Source organism: Ambystoma mexicanum, chromosome 10 (assembly GCF_040938575.1).
Source record: "Ambystoma mexicanum isolate Mex_15411 chromosome 10, UKY_AmexF1_1, whole genome shotgun sequence".
In the NCBI taxonomy this organism is placed as follows: Eukaryota; Metazoa; Chordata; class Amphibia; order Caudata; family Ambystomatidae; genus Ambystoma; species Ambystoma mexicanum.
The window spans coordinates 1,703,474,565-1,703,495,119 of record NC_090932.1 but is presented as its reverse complement, the minus strand read 5'-3'; the positions used below and the strand labels follow the sequence as shown (position 1 = coordinate 1,703,495,119).

The 20,555-nt window shown below is 47.0% G+C and overlaps 1 protein-coding gene across 1 annotated transcript in view; it reads left to right on the top strand.

The window, feature by feature from the left end:
• The window catches only part of LOC138492751 (transmembrane protein 132D-like), a 4,310,707-nt gene that overhangs the window by 2,122,948 nt on the left and 2,167,204 nt on the right, over nt 1-20,555 (top strand). The gene's annotated exons all lie outside the window — the stretch shown is intronic.

Here is a 20,555-nt window from a genome sequence, read left to right as displayed (position 1 = left end):
CTCATGAGAGATATTACAATACTTATGCACACAACAAAACAATAAAAGAATATGTGCGTATTAACACTGGAAAAAAGAGTTATACGTGATTGTTTGAAGGGGGCACACAGGAAAACACTGATAAACATGGATTATGACATTTTTTGAAAACTCTGGAAAAACACCCCAGAACTAAAAAACAAAAATAGTTTTGAAAACAGGAAACCCTAATTATTATAAAGCCTGAGGCTATTGAAAAATATGAATCAAAGAATCTTTTTTAAGTAGGTTTAACAGATACAGTGAGGTCAAGGTGAAAAATCACTGCCAATGGCCTTGCTAGATGTCTGTTTGTGTTTTAAATGGACAGTGAGCATGGCTAGTGATCAGGTCGTGTTCCAAAATATAGAGTGGGACATGGCTGAAGGCTGAAGGCCATGGCTAGTGGTTGGGTAGTGTTCCAAAATATAGAGTGGGCATGGCCAAAGGCCGTGGCCACAGGCGATAAACGAAGCCCATGGCCAGAGGTGCGGACAAAATCTATGGAATAACAAAACCCTTGAAATTCAATGATAAAACTTTAGTTAATGATCATTTAAGGTAAGAAACATATCCCTAAAAAAAACCTGCAAATCAACGCATTGAGGAACTCAGGACCAGCTTTACTCCGCCCACTGTATATTTTAGAAAACTATCAGACCAATAGCCTTCGGCCATGGGCAGTGGGCACAGCCTTCGGGTGAGCCCACTGTCCATTTTAAAACACAACCAGGCCACTATTCATAACCTTTGGGCATGCCCGCTGTATTTTTTAAATCACTACCTGGTCATTAGCCAATGATATGATATGAAATTACATTTAATTTATATTGCGCCCACACACACGTGTTTTAGAGCATGATGAGGCAAGGGAGGGGTACAAGGGAGGACAACACAACAATCTTAGTAGGCCCAGTGACGTTGAGATCACGCAAGTGCAGGGCAGGGGGAAGGCGGAAATTGTGCGAGAGGCAGGGAGGAGTGGAAAGTGCTGAACACGTGATCAAAACAACAACATGTAGTGCAGCCAGCAGATGGCAAGTGCAAGAATTAAGTGCAGACAATGAGTGTCTGATAAGTGCAGGTAAGGCAAGGGTTGCCAGGAGGCAGTGCAAGTATGCAGCTGGGTGGGCAGGGATCTGGGCACGAATTCAGTGGGTAGCCAGGTGTCCAGTGCAAAAACAGACAGAGATCAACTCGTTGCTTGGAAAAGTGGCTGACCCTGATGGAGTTGGAGGTGGTGGAGCGAAGAGTTTGAGTAGGAAGTAATTTCTGAAGGGAGAGTTGAAGGTATTTCGGACCCAGGCCCCAAAATGCCTTGTGTACAATGCAGAGGGTCCTGAACTTAATCCTTGCAGCCACTGGGAGCCAATGAAGAGATTTCAGGGCTTGAGAACTACGTTCGCTGGGCTTGAGGACAAGGACAAGTCTTGTAGTTCTGTTCTGGATGAGTTGCAGAGGCCAGAGAGTAGGGGTAGGCTGATTTATAAAGAGGCTGTTGCTGTGGTCCCGCCTAGAGAGAACCAGAGCTCCAGAGACAGTGAGCTTCTGTAGGAAGGAGAGGAAAGGAAGAATACCTCTGAGGAGGTGCAGTTGATAATTTGACTTCTTAGAGACATCAGAGATGTGTGGAAAAAAGAAAGCGTGGAGTCGAAGATGACCCTGAGGTTCTTAGCCTCACAGGTGGGAGCAGGAAGAGGGTCAAGGGAGGCTGGCCCGAAAGTGACAGGAACGGATGGTGTGGGAGCGCCGATGCCCGGGATCACTGTCTTACTTGCATTAAAGGGATAGTCCAGTAAAAAATGTTATTTAAAAAATAGATAGGCAACATTAAAAAAAAATACTAGCACTTTTTTTTTTAAACTTCCTATGTAAAATTTGGAGCTATTCAAGCTCAAAATTCGCAAAAGCAAGCACATGGGCGCATCCATTTTGTGAAATGGATGCCCGCCTGTGCTGGCTTTTGCTTTTGCGGCACTAATGAAGGAAAAGCCAGCCAGCTGTAGTAAACAAAAGCTACCGCTGGGTGGCTTTTCCTTCATTGGTGCTGTACGCGGAGGACGGGGACCGGAGACCAGAGCAGGAAAGCTGCAGCTGAATCTCGGTAAGTGCTATTTATTTTTTAAAAATAAAATAAGCACTAGCTGCGTTTTTTTTCTAAGTTTTCTGGGCTGGAGGAGCCCGGAAAACTTATAAATAAAACTGCAGCTTTAAAAACGTTGTATTTATGTTTGCGGTCGCTTTTGAAACGACCTCGGAGGAGCCTGAGAAACTCGGAAAGAAAAACCGCAGCGTTTTCAAACACAACCGCGTTGTGTTTCTGCCTGCTGTGGCTATCACTTTGGGACTCCGGGGCTCCCCGAGGGGAGCACCGGAGACCCAAAGTGAAAGCCAAGGCAGGCAGAAACACAACGCGGTTGTGTTTACATGCCGCGGTGTTTCTGCCTACAGCTGATTTCCCATTTCGGGCTCTCGGGCTCCCCACAGGGGGCCCGAGAGCCCCAAATGGGAAATGCTAAATGATGCAGTGTTTCTGCCTAAATCTGATTTCCCATTTGGGGCTCTCGGGCTCCCCACGGGGGGCCCGAGAGCCCCAAATGGGAAATGCTAAATGCTGCAGTGTTTCTGCCTAAATCTGCTTTCCCATTTGGGGCTCTCGGGCCCCGAGAGCCCCAAATGGGAAAGCAGATTTAGGCAGAAACACAACCGCATTGTGTTTCTGCCTGCCTTGGCTTTCACTTTGGGTCTCCGGTGCTCCCCGGTGGGAGCACCGGAGACCCAAAGTGATAGCCACAGCAGGCAGAAACACAACGCGGTTGTGTTTGAAAATGCTGCGGTTTTTATTTCTGAGTTTCTCAGGCACCTCCGAGCCGGAGGAGCCTGAGAAACTTGGAAAGAAAAACCGTAGCGTTTTCAAACACAATGTTGTATTTATGTTTGCGGTCGCTTCAGAAGCGACCCCAAACATAAATGCAACGTTTTTAAAGCTGCGGTTTTATTTCTAAGTTTTCCGGGCTCCTCCAGCCAGGAAAACTTAGAAAAAAAAACGCAGCTAGTGCTTATTTTTTGTTTTTAAATAAATAGCACTTACTGAGATTCAGCTGCAGCTTTCCTGCTCTGGTCTCCGGTCCCCGTCCTCCGCGTACAGCACCAATGAAGGAAAAGCCACCCAGTGGTAGCTTTTGTACTACAGCTGGCTGGCTTTTCCTTCATTAGTGCCGCAAAAGCAAAAGCCAGCACAGGCGGGCATCCATTTCACAAAATGGATGCGCCTATGTGCTTGCTTTTGCGAATTTTGAGCTTGAATAGCTCAAAATTTTACATAGGAAGTTTAAAAAAAAGTGCTAGTATTTTTTTTTTTAATGTTGCCTATCTATTTTTTAAATAAACTTTTTTACTGGACTATCCTTTTAAGGCAGAAATCATTGGTGGCACACCACTCCTGGATTGCAGACAGACAGTCATAGATGAGAGAGGGAGAAGAGGTGGCAGAGGGTAGCCTGAAAACGAACTGAGTGCCATCCGCATAACACTGAAAGTTGGAACAGAGAGCAGAAATGCGGTGGGCGAGGGGTACCAGGTATTGGTTGAAAAGCCAGGGAGAGAGGTTAGACCACTGGGGAACACCATAAGTGGAGGGTGGGATAGAGGAAAGGAAGGACCCAAGTTGGATCTGGAGGGTCAGTTGGAGAGGAAAGAGGTCACACAGCCGAGGGCCTGATCATTGATACCCAGGTTATAACGGCGGTGGGTGAGTGGGATGGCATGGTTGACCGTGTCAAAGGCAGAAGGGAGATTGAGTAGGATGAGGACAGAGGGGAGATTAGAATCAAGGTTGGAGAGCAGGTCTTTACAGATGTTCAAGAGAGCAGTTTTTGTTTTTCTGGCTGCTCTGAAACCAGACCAATGGTCATGGAGACAGCCAGCAGAATCAGTGTCGAGGTTAAGCTGGGAGCTGGAAAGCTTTTCTAGGAGTTTGCCCAGCAAAGGGGTGATAGAGAGCAGGTGATAGTTAGCCGGGCAGAAGGAGTCAGCTGTGGGTTCCTTAGGAAGAGGGTACACAAGAGAGTGCTTCAGAGCGGAAGGCGCTGGTGGCGAAGGAGTGATTGCAGAAGTCAGCCAGGGCAGGAGTGTGGATGTCAATATGGTCATTGATGGTTTTGGACGAACAGGGAAGAACCTATTTTGACTAGATTTTCATAGATTGGACTTGTCTAGAAATCTCATTAGGAGAGAACAGAGGAAAGGAAGAGAAAGAGGGGGGAGAGGAAGCTGAAAGGGGGCCAGAGCTAACAGAGGGAGAAGTGGAGAGAGGAGGAGAGGATGAGAGGCTGGACAGGATGTCCTGGGTTTTAGAGATGAAATGAGAAGCCAGGGCTGTGCAGAGGGGACAGGAGAAGTAGAGACTGCAGCAGGATTGGCCAGCTCCTTGCAGATTTTAAAGAGTTTGGCTTAGTTGCTGAGCAGGCGGCAGGCCAGTTTGTCATGGGTCGCACAAGATGCCCGCCATTTCCTCTCAGCAACACTGCACTTGCATTTAAGGGTTACGAGGTCAGAGTAGTACCAAGAGTTGCACTTGGCTTTGGGTTTCAAGTGGATCCTCATGACAAGGGCAAGCACATTGAGAGTATCATAGATAGCAGAGTTGAGCATGAAAAGGGCTGTGTCAGGATGAGAGTCATCCAGATGTGGAGAAGGGGGAGGGAAAGTGGCAGTGAAAGCCTTCATGGCTCACGCTTCATGGGCCAGATGACTGAGAAGGTAGGTGGCAGTTATGGAGATGGCTTGGCCTGCGGGGTAGAGAGGGAGAGATGGGAGGAAAGGAGAAAGTGATCGCAACCGGAAAGAGGAGTGGTGAGAGGTTTAGAGAGAGGGAGGTCTGAGGAGATGAGACCATCCAGAGTGTGCCCTGCAGAGTGAATCGGGTCAGAGGGAAGAAAAGAAAGAGAGAGAGAGAGAGTCACAGAGGTCGTGAAAGAGTCCAGAGGAGGGACAGGAAGCATCCAGGTAGATGTTGAGGTCTCGACGGAGTAGAAGTTGAGTAGTTGAGGCCAGGAGGGAGGAGGAGAGGTCCGCCTACTTGGAGAGGATTGAGGTGATCTGACCAGGCGGCCGGTAGATTGTAGCCACTGTGAGAGAGAGCCTACAGACCAGACATGCAAAGGAGATGTAGGCCTGCAAAGGAATGATAGAGGCAGGAATCCACTCAGGGAAGATCAAGGCTACACTCCCACCCGTGCGGTTGGCTCTGGGTGTGGAAATTATTTTGTAGCCATTGGGGAGGAGAGTGTCAAAGCTTGTGACAGAGCTGGTTCTGAATCATGTCTCAGTGAGACCGAGGACATCAAGGGTGAGTTCTTCCGGGAGACGGTATGTGTCAAATGAGTGTTTGAAAGCTGAGCGAGAGTTAAGAGTGGCGAGGTGGAGAAGGTTGCCATCCTTGAAAGACTTCCGGTTAGGGGTACAAATCAGAGCTACTCACTGTGGAGTTGTATGAGGAGCCAGAGGGAGGGCAGAGGAGCTAAGAGGAGAGGGCAGGCTAGCCAAGGAGGAGGAAAAGGGTGCCAGAGAAGTGGCAGAGGGTGGGGCCAAGGAAGGCGAAGAAGGGAGAGAAGTGATAGGGGGAGCTGAAAGGAAATTGATAAGGCATGGGAAACGTCTGTCAAAGAGCAGGATGTTGGCCTGAGGGCTTTGAACCAAGAAGTGTCATTCAGCTAAACATTAATCATCACCTTAGAGGAGTGGAAGGAGGCAAGGAATGCCTCCGACTGGGTGCCACCATTAATGGGAGAGGGGAAGTAAGGAGAAAGCACAGAGACCATATGAAGAGTCCATATGTCTGTCGAAGGAACAACAAAGAGGATGTCAGTGAGGGTCTGTCTGGAGGAAGCACTGATGTAGCAAGCACTGATGTAGGTATAAGAGATAGGGAGGCCTAGGCTGGAGACTAGGATGTTCCTTTTGAACTTAGAACCAAAAGACTTAGTGAGATGGGAAGGGAAGTTGAAAGAGAAACAGTTGGAAAAAGATAGGAGAGAGAGAGCACCATAACTGAAGTGGGGGGGGGCAGGTGGGTGGGAAATGATGGAAGAAAGGAGGGGTGATGGAAATACAGGGGGAGTGCACACAGAGGAGACAAAAGAGCTAGGGTGTGAAAGCACAACAGGTAAAAGATAATGGTCACTGGGCACAGCACAATTAAACAATGTGGCAAGTCAGATGAAAAGCAGTGGTCACTGGACCGAGCACAATTTAAAACTGTGTCAAGGCAGATGAAAAGCAGTGGTCACTGTGCACAGCACAATTTGAAAATGTGGCAAGGCAGATTTAATTTTACATTTATTTACATTTATAAAGCGCTCACACAGCCCGCAGGCATCGAGGAGATGAAAATGAGTGGTCAGTGGGCACAGCACAATTCTAAAATGTGGCAAGGCAGATGATAAGCAGTGGTCCCTGGGCACATCACAATTCAAAAGAAGAAGAAACACATTGCAGAAGGAAAAAGTGAGGAAAGTCAGAGGTGTGGGAGGTAAGGTTGCGACTAACCCACATGGAAGTGAAAAGCCACAAAGAGTTCAGCAGGCATTGGCACGTGCAGGATCAGGTCTCTTCCCAGGACATCTGGTAGGGGAGCCACCCAGGCTGTCCAGGTAGTGCACAGGGAGCAGACAGGGCCTGTGTTTCGGGCCTTAATGCAACGGGCCAGCTCCCGCCTCCCGGTTGCTGGGATTGGATGAAATATGTCCAGGTCAGCCAATCGGAGCGGGGCAGGCTGGAGCAGGAGCGCACAGCTTGCAAGCACAAAGGGGGCGGCCATCTTAGCAAAGCCTTAAGGCTAGGGCCCAGAAGGACGCTGCAGTTATTACAAAGACAATGGGGGTGAATATCCAGGCGCTGGTTCCTTGAAGGTGATTGCAAACATCAAGGGATGTCATTTCAGCAAAACGGCAAAAACATCAGAACATTTCTGAGTTTCATTTTTTCAGTCGCATCTCGATGCACAAAGTACACACAAGCTTGCCCCATAAAAAAGGAGCCATCAATGGGAAACACGATGATGTACTCCCGACCAGAGCACAGAAGGACTTCCTTCTGACCATGGGCAGTGGGTTCAGCCTCGGGCCATGCCCACTGTAATTTTTAAATCACTACCTGGTCACGAGCCATGGTCGTTGGCCATGGCAAGTGGGCAAGGTCTTCAGCCATGCGCACTGTATATTTTAGAACACTACCAGACCACTAGCCATGGCCTTGGGCCATGCCCACTGTAATTTTTAAATCACTACCTGGTCACGAGCCATGGTCGTTGGCCATGGCAAGTGGGCAAGGTCTTCAGCCATGCGCACTGTATATTTTAGAACACTACCAGACCACTAGCCATGGCCTTGGGCCATGCCCACTGTAATTTTTAAATCACTACCTGGTCACGAGCCATGGTCGTTGGCCATGGCAAGTGGGCAAGGTCTTCAGCCATGCGCACTGTATATTTTAGAACACTACCAGACCACTAGCCATGGCCTTGGGCCATGCCCACTGTAATTTTTAAATCACTACCTGGTCACGAGCCATGGTCGTTGGCCATGGCAAGGGGGCAAGGTCTTCAGCCATGCGCACTGTATATTTTAGAACACTACCAGACCACTAGCCATGGCCTTGGGCCATGCCCACTGTAATTTTTAAATCACTACCTGGTCACGAGCCATTGTCGTTGGCCATGGCAAGTGGGCAAGGTCTTCAGCCATGCGCACTGTATATTTTAGAACACTACCAGACCACTAGCCATGGCCTTGGGCCATGCCCACTGTAATTTTTAAATCGCTACCTGGTCACGAGCCATGGTCGTTGGCCATGGCAAGTGGGCAAGGTCTTCAGCCATGCGCACTGTATATTTTAGAACACTACCAGACCACTAGCCATGGCCTTGGGCCATGCCCACTGTAATTTTTAAATCACTACCTGGTCACGAGCCATGGTCGTTGGCCATGGCAAGTGGGCAAGGTCTTCAGCCATGCGCACTGTATATTTTAGAACACTACCAGACCACTAGCCATGGCCTTGGGCCATGCCCACTGTAATTTTTAAATCACTACCTGGTCACGAGCCATGGTCGTTGGCCATGGCAATTGGGCAAGGTCTTCAGCCATGCGCACTGTATATTTTAGAACACTACCAGACCACTAGCCATGGCCTTGGGCCATGCCCACTGTAATTTTTAAATCACTACCTGGTCACGAGCCATGGTCGTTGGCCATGGCAAGTGGGCAAGGTCTTCAGCCATGCGCACTGTATATTTTAGAACACTACCAGACCACTAGCCATGGCCTTGGGCCATGCCCACTGTAATTTTTAAATCACTACCTGGTCACGAGCCATGGTCGTTGGCCATGGCAAGTGGGCAAGGTCTTCAGCCATGCGCACTGTATATTTTAGAACACTACCAGAACACTAGCCATGGCCTTGGGCCATGCCCACTGTAATTTTTAAATCACTACCTGGTCACGAGCCATGGTCGTTGGCCATGGCAAGTGGGCAAGGTCTTCAGCCATGCGCACTGTATATTTTAGAACACTACCAGACCACTAGCCATGGCCTTGGGCCATGCCCACTGTAATTTTTAAATCACTACCTGGTCACGAGCCATGGTCGTTGGCCATGGCAAGTGGGCAAGGTCTTCAGCCATGCGCACTGTATATTTTAGAACACTACCAGACCACTAGCCATGGCCTTGGGCCATGCCCACTGTAATTTTTAAATCACTACCTGGTCACGAGCCATGGTCGTTGGCCATGGCAAGTAGGCAAGGTCTTCAGCCATGCGCACTGTATATTTTAGAACACTACCAGACCACTAGCCATGGCCTTGGGCCATGCCCACTGTAATTTTTAAATCACTACCTGGTCACGAGCCATGGTCGTTGGCCATGGCAAGTGGGCAAGGTCTTCAGCCATGCGCACTGTATATTTTAGAACACTACCAGACCACTAGCCATGGCCTTGGGCCATGCCCACTGTAATTTTTAAATCACTACTTGGTCACGAGCCATGGTCGTTGGCCATGGCAAGTGGGCAAGGTCTTCAGCCATGCGCACTGTATATTTTAGAACACTACGAGACCACTAGCCATGGCCTTGGGCCATGCCCACTGTAATTTTTAAATCACTACCTGGTCACGAGCCATGGTCGTTGGCCATGGCAAGTGGGCAAGGTCTTCAGCCATGCGCACTGTATATTTTAGAACACTACCAGACCACTAGCCATGGCCTTGGGCCATGCCCACTGAAATTTTTAAATCACTACCTGGTCACGAGCCATGGTCGTTGGCCATGGCAAGTGGGCAAGGTCTTCAGCCATGCGCACTGAATATTTTAGAACACTACCAGACCACTAGCCATGGCCTTGGGCCATGCCCACTGTAATTTTTAAATCACTACCTGGTCACGAGCCATGGTCGTTGGCCATGGCAAGTGGGCAAGGTCTTCAGCCATACGCACTGTATATTTTAGAACACTACCAGACCACTAGCCATGGCCTTGGGCCATGCCCACTGTAATTTTTAAATCACTACCTGGTCACGAGCCATGGTCGTTGGCCATGGCAAGTGGGCAAGGTCTTCAGCCATGCACACTGTATATTTTAGAACACTACCAGACCACTAGCCATGGCCTTGGGCCATGCCCACTGTAATTTTTAAATCACTACCTGGTCACGAGCCATGGTCGTTGGCCATGGCAAGTGGGCAAGGTCTTCAGCCATGCGCACTGTATATTTTAGAACACTACCAGACCACTAGCCATGGCCTTGGGCCATGCCCACTGTAATTTTTAAATCACTACCTGGTCACGAGCCATGGTCGTTGGCCATGGCAAGTGGGCAAGGTCTTCAGCCATGCGCACTGTATATTTTAGAACACTACCAGACCACTAGCCATGGCCTTGGGCCATGCCCACTGTAATTTTTAAATCACTACCTGGTCACGAGCCATGGTCGTTGGCCATGGCAAGTGGGCAAGGTCTTCAGCCATGCGCACTGTTTATTTTAGAACACTACCAGACCACTAGCCATGGCCTTGGGCCATGCCCACTGTGATTTTTAAATCACTACCTGGTCACGAGCCATGGTCGTTGGCCATGGCAAGTGGGCAAGGTCTTCAGCCATGCGCACTGTATATTTTAGAACACTACCAGACCACTAGCCATGGCCTTTGGCCATGCCCACTGTAATTTTTAAATCACAATCTGGACACTAGCCAGCTAGTTTTTGATGTTCTAATCCATCAAAAACCTGGGACAAAATTGTTCCTAATCCTGTAAGAGAGGCGTCCGTTTGTAATACAAACTCTTTTGAAAAATATACTACCTTTAGGATCGTGTTCTGGCACAGAGTTTGTTTTAAGCTGTTGTAACACACCTCATCCTCGTCATTCCAATGAATCTTCTGGGGTTCGGCATTCTTTAATTTATCTGTCAACCTAGCTGTTCTGTCTGAGAAATTAGGGATAAACCTACGGTAATAACCGATTAACCCCAAGAATGCTCTGAGGTCTCTCTTGGCTTTAGGCGTGGGGGTATCTAGGACGGCTTTCACTTTTTCTCATTGAGGCTGGACACTGCCATTCCCTACAAAGAAGCCAAGGTATTTCATGCCTGATTAGGCTGGCTAACATTTGGATGGATGGACAGTTAATCCAGCTTCTCTAAGGGCTGTGAGACACCAACACCGACCAGTCCATTGGGATCTGTCATCCAGGTGGCTGGAGCACATCCATCGTTATTGCATTCAGACCCCGGGGGTGGACCAGTGCGGGAGAATCACCTGGATGAGGGTTACTGGGGAGTGGGAGTGGGGCACCCGGAGGAGAGATGTGGTATCCCTACATCCATTTTCCTGCAGAACACTCTCATTCCAAGTACTATCTAGGAACTTTACCTCCCCCTCCCTCTTTCCTACACACACTCTGCTGAACAGCCAAAGCACTTCAGGGAAAGACAGACTCACACAGAGCCAGTCGTTTGACATGTCCCAACATCAGGGTCAGGCAGGGTCAGGCACTTAACCTCAATGTCTCGTGCTCTGAAACACTTGTGTATGAGCGCAATAGAAATAAAATATCAATATCAATGACGCGTACCTGAATCCTGTTACCTTTCCCCACTGGGATAAAAGGCAGAGCATGAGAGCACCCAGAGAGCGAAGCAAAGCACGCAAACAAGGTGAGAAGGGCAACCAAAGCGAGCAAGATCAGTAGACGGAAGGGCAGGAAATCCCAGGAAGGTGACGCGACCATGGTAACACAGTAGACTAGACGATGAGGGAAATGAAAAGCTATGGTCCTACCAGCTATGGGGTGAAGGTCGCTGCAGATCCCAAAAGCGCAACTCCCTGCCCTGTGCCCTGCTACTGCAGAAGGTCACAGCGGTACCTCCTTCATGTGCAGTGTGAGGACTTGAAAGGAGGTGAGCCGTGCTTGGCCAATGCCTTGACTAAACAGAACGTCTTGATAAACTGTATCAGCCGCTGCTGGTGAGTGAATTGGGAAACCAACTTGTGTTGATAAATGAAAAGGATATTAACATTTGAAGTGCTTGTTGGGTTGTTGAGAAACCACGAGCGAAAACACATGGTAGCAAGAATGAATAATGCAGAGATTGTACGTGTGAGAGAAGTCGCGAAAGAAAGCTGAAGCACTTGAGAGCATCACCGAGCAAGGCGGCAAATTCTCAAAGTGGTCATATGAGGGTAATGTCAAGGGTACAAGCCCCCCTCATACAATTGAAAGTCTTTGACAAAAGGTGAAACAAAGTATAAAGTTAACCTAAGGAAATATTAGCCCTGTGATGCTAATTAAGATCTGCAGATACCTGAAGGCCTCTTGAGAGGAGGCCGGTAAAAACATTTGAACTGTATCTAGTATTGTGGGTTGGCGTACAATGGCAGCTGTAAGAAAGGGTAGCTTGATTTTTTTAAATAAGTACACTTGCTACAACATAACAGAGTGACCCGGCGAGACGTGATCGCCTATTGGAAGTTTCTGTATTCAACTGGCAAGTAAGTGAAAGCGTTAAAGATTGCAAAGTAACAAGTGGAATGCTAGCGGTTTGAAGGCTTGTGTCCGATCGAGGGAACCTGAACTGCCTACAGATGAAGGTCTGAGCCCGGAAGCGGGGGACCTGAATAAAATCAGTGAAAATACACCTAATATTTGTTTAAAAAGACATTAAGAGCTCCGGAGTATTATGAGCTCATATAACTGGTAAAGTTAACTGAACTACGAATTGAAGGCTACAGTGAACCCGATGGAGGGATGCCAAGTGAAAGCAAGGGAAAGTGAATCCCGCATTTTGATTAAGTGACTGAAAAGTGGTGTAAAGATGAAGGTGAACCCAACAAAGAGGTATCACGAGAACGTCGGGGAAGAGGCGAAGCCTGCATGGAGAGAGCTTGGAAAAAGTATTGCGCTGCCAGGCAAAAGACATTGATTCAAGGGATCCTGCCTTTTCTGAAGAAACGGCTTTCTGATGCCTATAGACTCAATGGCTGCTCACAGTCACGCCACTGCTCCGCCTTGTCTCGTGATGCAACGTGGGGAAGGCAGTGCACTAGTTCAGCCGTCCTTTAGGACATTTCAGTTTGCACTACACTCTTTTCTTAGACATATCATTACCCCACACCCTTTGGTTATATAGAGTAAGGATTTGGCAATAGGTTTATTAGTTTAGACCATTTTGTTTTGACACAACACCATGTGGACAGCATTTTCTTTACTTTGATGGTCGTAGCTTGCTCCCATTGTAGATTTAGATTTACATTAGCTGCTTTTCTCACCCATTTACTGTTCAATCTAGGATGTTTCAAGTTGAAAATGTACCCTTCTAGATCTCCTAAACCCAATCTTAGTTGATCTGTCAGCTTTTTACAATTTTTCAAGGCCAGTTTTCAGCTTGGTAGTCCATGGACGGTTCCTCTGAAGGGACCCATCATTACTTTTAGTCATTCTCAATCTGGCTACCCTCCTCTCCCCTGCTGATGTCCGAACTGCTCCACGCACCGGTCACCTGGTTTCCCTCTGAACGTGGGCCCAGGCTCCTGCATGTCCAGTTGCACTTTGCACTGGCTCCTGTCTCCCCTAGCACTTGTGGTCTGTATCTGCAACCCTACATTCCTTTCCCTCTGCACTTATGAGCCTCTTGTTTGCTCTACGTTGGAGTTACCAGCACTTAGCCACATACTGGCTGCACTCTTGCTTTATCTGCACTTCTCCCTCCCCGTCCCTCGGCACTTCTCCCCTTCCACTTCCCTGCACTTGTGCAATTTGAATGACATAGTGGGCCTCATTACGATCCTGGTGGTAAGGGGTTAACGGTGCCGTAAAAGTTGTCGGTGCCGTTAAACCCTTACCGCCTAATTACGAGGTCCCTTTGCGGGTCCCGACCTTAACGACTGGTTTTACCAGCCATCAAGGAAGGAACCCGCAAAAGGACTTTCGAGGTAATTACGGTACCGCAACTTGCGGTACTGTAATTACTGCCTTCCCTATTCCCATTGAGCCCTATGAGGGCAAAAATGGGAATGGGGAAGGGCCAATGGTGAATGGGGAATTACCACCCCACCAACCTTGGAATGGGGCGGTAATCCCGCCATTCACCATGGCAGAGTTGGTAAAATACCAGCGTCAACCATGGCGCTAACAGCGCCATGGTTAACACCAGGGTCGTAATGAGGCCCAGTGCCTAATAAGATCATTGTTTAGTCCTTCCTTTGTTTCCCCTCCTTGTCTTGTTGCGCCTAGAAACACATGTGTACAGGCACATTATAAATGCTCTATCATATGATATCATATCAGGAGGAAGCATTAGGAGTGACACCTGCTTTGCAGACCACGTTTATTTGCACCAATGGCATCTGTCATGGCCATCCCTCCTTCCCAGAGGCCACCACCACCACCAGCTGGAGGGCCTGGACAGGGGAATAGGTGCAGTGATGTGGAGTATGACGAGGACCAGGAAGATGAGGTAGAGGAAGATCCTACCTCCAGGACCCACAGAGAGTCATGGGTGTGGCGGTTTTTTACCATCATCGGGGGTGTACCAAAAACATGGACTGGCCAGGTTACATGCATTGAGTGAAGAGTCATACTCAGTCATGGAAACCTGGGCAGTACTCTTTTAGGACCACCTCTATGCGCAACCACACTCAATCCAATCACATGGCAGCTCTGAGAAAGCCTTCCACCCACTTCATTTCTCAAACTCCAAGATTCTCAGACAATCCACACTTCTCAGAATACACCTTTAGCCAATGGACCCAAGAATCGCCCAGGACCCAGACATGATGCTTCCTCTAGTCCATAGCCATAGCCATCTTCACTGCACACAACAAAAATAACTTGTGCTACCCTGTCTTCCGATACACCACAACCAGAAAACCTGATTGGCTAATCCCCTGATTCCCACGGACATCGGTAGCACAAGGCGGCCATTCTACCATTTTCTCTTTTATGTTTGTAAAACCTCCTTTTTGGCTGCTTTCATACAGTCACACATCCATCCACCAATCACATCGAAAAACTCGACATCAAACCCTATCATCTTAGTTCAACACTTCAGAAATAGTCTTGAACACTCAGAGTATATTTCTCTGGTTAATCACAGCAACCGGCATCAAAAGATTCTGTAAAACTCTCCAAGATTTCTATTTGCAGATTCAACAATATCTACATCTAACAAAATATAGTACAGGCATGCTTATGCTTGTTTAAGTATTTTTTCAAGACTTTTACAAATGTATGTGTGCAGGGTTCCTGCCACTTATCCTGTAATAAGGTTCTCAATAAGCATAGTGTCCTTTTGAAGCACTGTATCAAATGTCATGTATTGCATTCTACAACTGGACACATCAAGTGGCAGTTACTTACATGTACTGCCAACATATTAAACATTAACAGCAACTGCCACTTGTAAATGTTCTGCAAATCTGTTGCATCTGCTTTTCCTTTCTTTTAGAAAAATGTTACACGCAGTCCAGCTGTAAATACACATATGCATTTTTTACTTTCAACAAAATGCTTTTTTTTAAACGCTCAGCATTTTCTATTTTTCCTTTGTATACATGTCATACGTTCCAACCTTTCTAATTACATCCCTTATAGTGCCACCATTCGCCACCTGCTCACACATATGTGTATACTGCAAAAGTACACAATACACAACACTTCACCTTATATATAAAGTACTGTTCTTTTCCAACCACTACTGTAAGAAACCAAACACTGCTCCAACTACAATCTGCCATTGCATTACCACTAGGCCACGGTTTCCCTATTCTTTAAAAACACTGCAAAACATTACAAATACATTACACCAAAAGCAGAACTTATCCAACTAAGTAACCATACCAAGTATTATCCTATTGTTTATCTTCACAAAGAAACAAATACATATTCCATAAGCACTATGCTCATGTTTAGCACAATCATAAATACCATATACACTTCAATAATATCATTCCACCATATAAGAAAATATGGTGTACTCCTCCTATAGTACCTATGATTGCTGCACACATATTACTATAGTGTGTGTGTAGTCACTGGCCTTTACCACCACAATAGTATTAAACCATATAACAGGTACGTACAATACACCTTCAAAAACAAGACTCGCCCAGAACATTCCCAATCCCAATGACATACATGGACAGTAAAATTGACCACAGACTTGGTGGCACCTGCCCTGTTTTTTTCACCTATATAACAGCCCCCTATCAGCCCCTCCACTCCCTCACCCTTTCTAGACCCTCTTTTGGCCACAGAATAACCCTGAATTTATTTTCCAGACTGTTTCTCTCCATGCTGTCCGCAGACAATGGCGGCTGTACGTGAATCCAATATGGCGACCGCTTCACATTTTTGAACATCCAAATAGCATGCATCTTTGATGTCCGTGGACGTCTGTGGACACAAAAGCCACCCTCTGATTGGTCCAGATGTGTCTGTGGACTCTGAATCTGAATCAGGAAATGGGCCTGTGAACCCAACCCATATATCAATCATTTCGATTGTCCTACTTTTTGTCAATTTTTAAACAAATGACTGGACAGATTTACACCATATTTGCAAAAGCACGCTTTCGGGCCCAAGCCACCACTCCTCACACAAGTTTGGTGAAAATCCATACATTGGTTTGGGATGTAGGTGCAAGCACATTTCTTTTTCCATTGTGTCTATAAGGATTTCCACAAATGTTGGGACCACCCGTATAACTTTGCTATCCTGGACAAAACGGCACCCAACTTTGTAGAATCATTCCGAGGGTACCATGTACCTTTTTTGCAAGGTTTCTTGAGGATTCCTCCAGGGGGTAAAGTTATAAGCTGCCCAAAAAGAGCTCTTTCTATGAGTTGAACAACTTAACCATAGCTGCAGCGCCACTACCGCAGATCCTGTAACATACATATTTCATCCTTCCATTGAAATCCTGAGGCTGCCTAAATGAGTACATGTGGTTCATGGTGACAAGCATGTTACTGTTAGGGTGAACGTTTAAAAGCCTAGCGTGCATTTTATGCTTAGTGATTAAAGGGCACAGCCCGCTTTCACAGATATATTTGTCATATATGAAGATACTGGTCATTCTTATGCTGCAAAGATGATCTTTGGTTTCAAACATTTCAGTCAGAAGCCCTTGTGGTGAACATTTGACCCCTTCTTCTTTCTCGGGGGGGGGGGGGGGGAGTATTGTGAACATTACAGTGGGATTACACGAGACTATCTTTGAATGATAACCTATCAGACATAATTGATGTGGTTATTGCGGGTTTTGAAAATGTGATTTGCTCAGTAAGGCAAGTGTGACTTTATTATGACTACAATTTATACTGGAAATGCTCATTAGAAATGAACATTATACAATTAAAAATATCTAGTTTACAATTCTGTGTACAATTAAATAATGGTCTTTCTTAATAGCCCTTTTGCAGAGAAAGCTCATTTGTCTCTCAAAATGCGCTTCCTTCGTGAAAAGGGTCACATTCAGATTAAAACGAATGATCCGTTTCTTCTTTCTCCGCCAAAGCCATGTTTTACTTTGCATGTTGGCCACTGTGTAGGTCAGTGGTGCTGCTGAACCCAGGAATATGTTGCAGTTTGCATAAAGGCGTATTATTAACACAATACACAACATGAGAAGCAATGTTACACCCTGTTGCCTGGTGCTCTGGTGCTATGCATGGTCTGTGAGAATTCCAGCCCCCCTGCAACGCATACCCCTGCCCCCTCTTCTCCCCTGTATGGGCCTTGCACGTTCATTGTACTGGTAACGCAGGACACATTAAATGACACGTTATGTCTCCATATCCCAGACTGGTCCCCCCACCTAAGGGGTAACCGCTCTCTTTAGCTACTTGAGACCCCTCTCTTCAAGATAGCTGTGCTTTCTTCTCGTCATAGGTCTCTCAGCAATACCCTCCTGATACCACATCTCTTGCCCAGAGAGAGAGAGCGAGAGAGAGATAGAGAGAGACAGAGAGGACAATTAGAGCGAGAGACAGCCCTAGGGACAGAAACAGAGAGAACTGTGAGAGAGAGAGGTCAACACTAGGTCGGCCTCGGGTACTGCTACTATGCTAACAGTACACCTCTTTCAGTGAGTAATAATCTGGCGTGCCTTGATTGGCGGGTGCTATTTCAGAAAGGAATATACTGCACCTACTCCCCACCAAAGGTGTACAGGGTAATTGAGAGAGTGTGAGGTGCGAAGAGAACGGACATCACAGTTTATCTCAATCGCATACATTGGCCATTTGCTAGAGTTTTAGAATACATTTGCTAAATGCGAGGCCCCAAGTCCCTGTTTACAACACATACACTGTGCTTAATTGATTAAAATTCTCAATGAATTCAGAGCATGTCTGTGGGGAGAGGGGGGCATCCCTCCAGATTATCCCAGTATGTTACTTATCACCTTTCCATTATTTAAACCACCAGTGCTGATCTCGGGTTTCTCTAAACATAAACCTTTTTTGTGTTGCAGGGAAAGAGTGGACAAGATATGTGTCTGTACTCTATGCATGTATCCAACAGGTGACACCCTGAATGTTTTGTTGTCGAGGGGTCTGTGATGTAACGGGGTACATGGGAATCACAGACGACCTCCTTCTTCTGTATTTCACAGTTTCTAGACCCAACTCAGCTGCACACTGTTTACTGGGCATAAACCAAACTCATACCTTGATGTTTTTTTTCATATCTCAAAAGGAAAGAATAATTTTATTCATTTCACAAATGCTTCCTTAGTATAACGTGTTAAAAAAACATATAACACATCATGATTGACATGATTCCATAGAACAGTAACTCTCCTTCTTCATGGGTTAGTATACAAGCAATGACCTTTTTCTTATGTCATGAATTCATTAATTCTCCAAGCAACACATATTATAGAAGTTCCCTTGATCCCTGAACGTTTTACAACAGAACATCAACAAATACTCAGAGAAGGGCCCATTTGCAGTGTTATTTCTTCAAAGTGTTTTGATATGGTATGGCATTTATAACGCGCCTATTCACAAGTGATAGGGAAGGAGGGCGGGGTCAATGATGACGCCAAGATTGCATGCAGGAGAAGAGACAGGAGCAGAATGGGGGGAGGGGAAGAGGAGGCCAGAAGGTGAGCAGAGGGGTAATGGGGAGGCAGGTGGGAAGTAAAGAGTCTCCGGGAGGTGAGAATGCATCCCACCCTGTACAGCAGAAAGGCATGAGGTTATAGAGTCAGAGATCAATGCATGCGCTCCTTCTGAGCAACCCCAATTGATACAACACTCAGAGCACGAGCTGGGAATCATTCACGGCAAGTATTCCGCATTTCTTGATGAACCCGTCTCATTGCAAGTGGCAACGATAACAAAAAGTGTGCATTTTCAGTAACTTCTCTTAAAATACTGCCTGTTATGACCCGAGATTGCCTGGCGTATTTGCATGGCGTACTTGCAGCCTGGGATACAGAGTGCATATGGACCCCAGGCCGTACTTGCTACCCAGCCCATGCAGCAAATACCCAACACATTCCCAACTTCTAAATAAGGGGTATTTTAAAAAGAAATACCATGTTTTTTGAGGTTGCCACCTTGCCATGATTATCTGTGAACACTCAATAAAGATCCATCACGTCGTGCGTTGTGTACATGACCATGTGACTTTTCTGTAGGGCAGTGACTTCAATCTGAGGGGTGGCCCCCTATGGGTCCTGAAAGATGTCCAGGGGGGGGGCAAAATGTTTTAAAAGGGATTATGCTGATTGTTTTTAATATAAAATATGTGCAGATGTTCTACTGCGTTTGCTTTCTATTAAAAGCAGCCTCTGTAATCCTTTTATAAAGACCCTGGGGCCACTCTGGACATCCTTTGGGCCCCTCAAAGGGGCCCACCACTATGTGGGGGGGGGGCAGAAAAATATTTTTACTCAAAGGGGGCTCGATATGAAAAGGTTTGAATAGAACTGCTGCAGGGTATACAGTGAATAGCAATTCTGAGAACATATTCAGTGCCCTCTGCGTGTGTGTCACATGGTGTCACGCTGTGTAAAGTGGCAACGCCCATTAGTTACACCAAGGCGGGTTTCTGGGGCAGTATGGGTAGACTTTGTGTGGGAAACACCCACTTAAAATGGATTCTCTCCAGTCCGAATGGAAAAATAAATGCAGATGGAGCATCTGTTATCATCCGGGTGGGGCAGGGGTACCTCATCCACAGTCACGCGCTCAACTCCCAACAAATGAAGTCACTTCCACACGCGTCACTGGCGCGCCGTCTCCACACACCACACACACATAGCCCTTTCTCATATTTCCTTTTAAAATGACCCAACACTCCAAAGGAACCTGCAACTCCTCCACCTCCCATTCCCATCTAGGACCTATACATTAATGATCGGCCTTGATCGGCCTCAATCGGCCTTTGGTCCGTGCGACTGATGCCCTGACCATGCCATGAGCCCTGACACCCAGACCTCCCCCCCATCCTGATTGCTCATCGAAGCATCTTAGAAGCTTGCAAGGTGGACTGGTCAAGCCAGGAATCATGCGTCATTCCTTGCATTACTCTCTGGTCTATTATCCAACGCGTCTAGGAAGAATGGAAGGACAACCGGTGACAAGCTCATCACCGGCCACTACTACGCCTGTCACCTGAAGGAGTATCAAAAAGACCTTCTCTTCTCCCAACATCAGATCCTCTCTAGAGGTCTTTACCATGGCAACCCTAACAACCCACCTCTTGACATCACAGAAAAACCCTACCAGTCCATTTGGCTGTCACATATCAGTCACGCCTTGCAGTTTACCCGTGTGAAATTCAGAAGGTACTGTGACCAACTCTGATACTGCATTTTCCTTTGGTTTTTCTCTGAGGCCCCTCTGATTTCGGGGAGACTGGTGTACAGCTGCACACCCGTGGCACGCAAGGTCGCAGAGCTGTGGAATACATGTTATGCCTCCGGCTGCCCGGCTCATGAGCCCTTCCTGAGGAGTACACAGCTGACGACA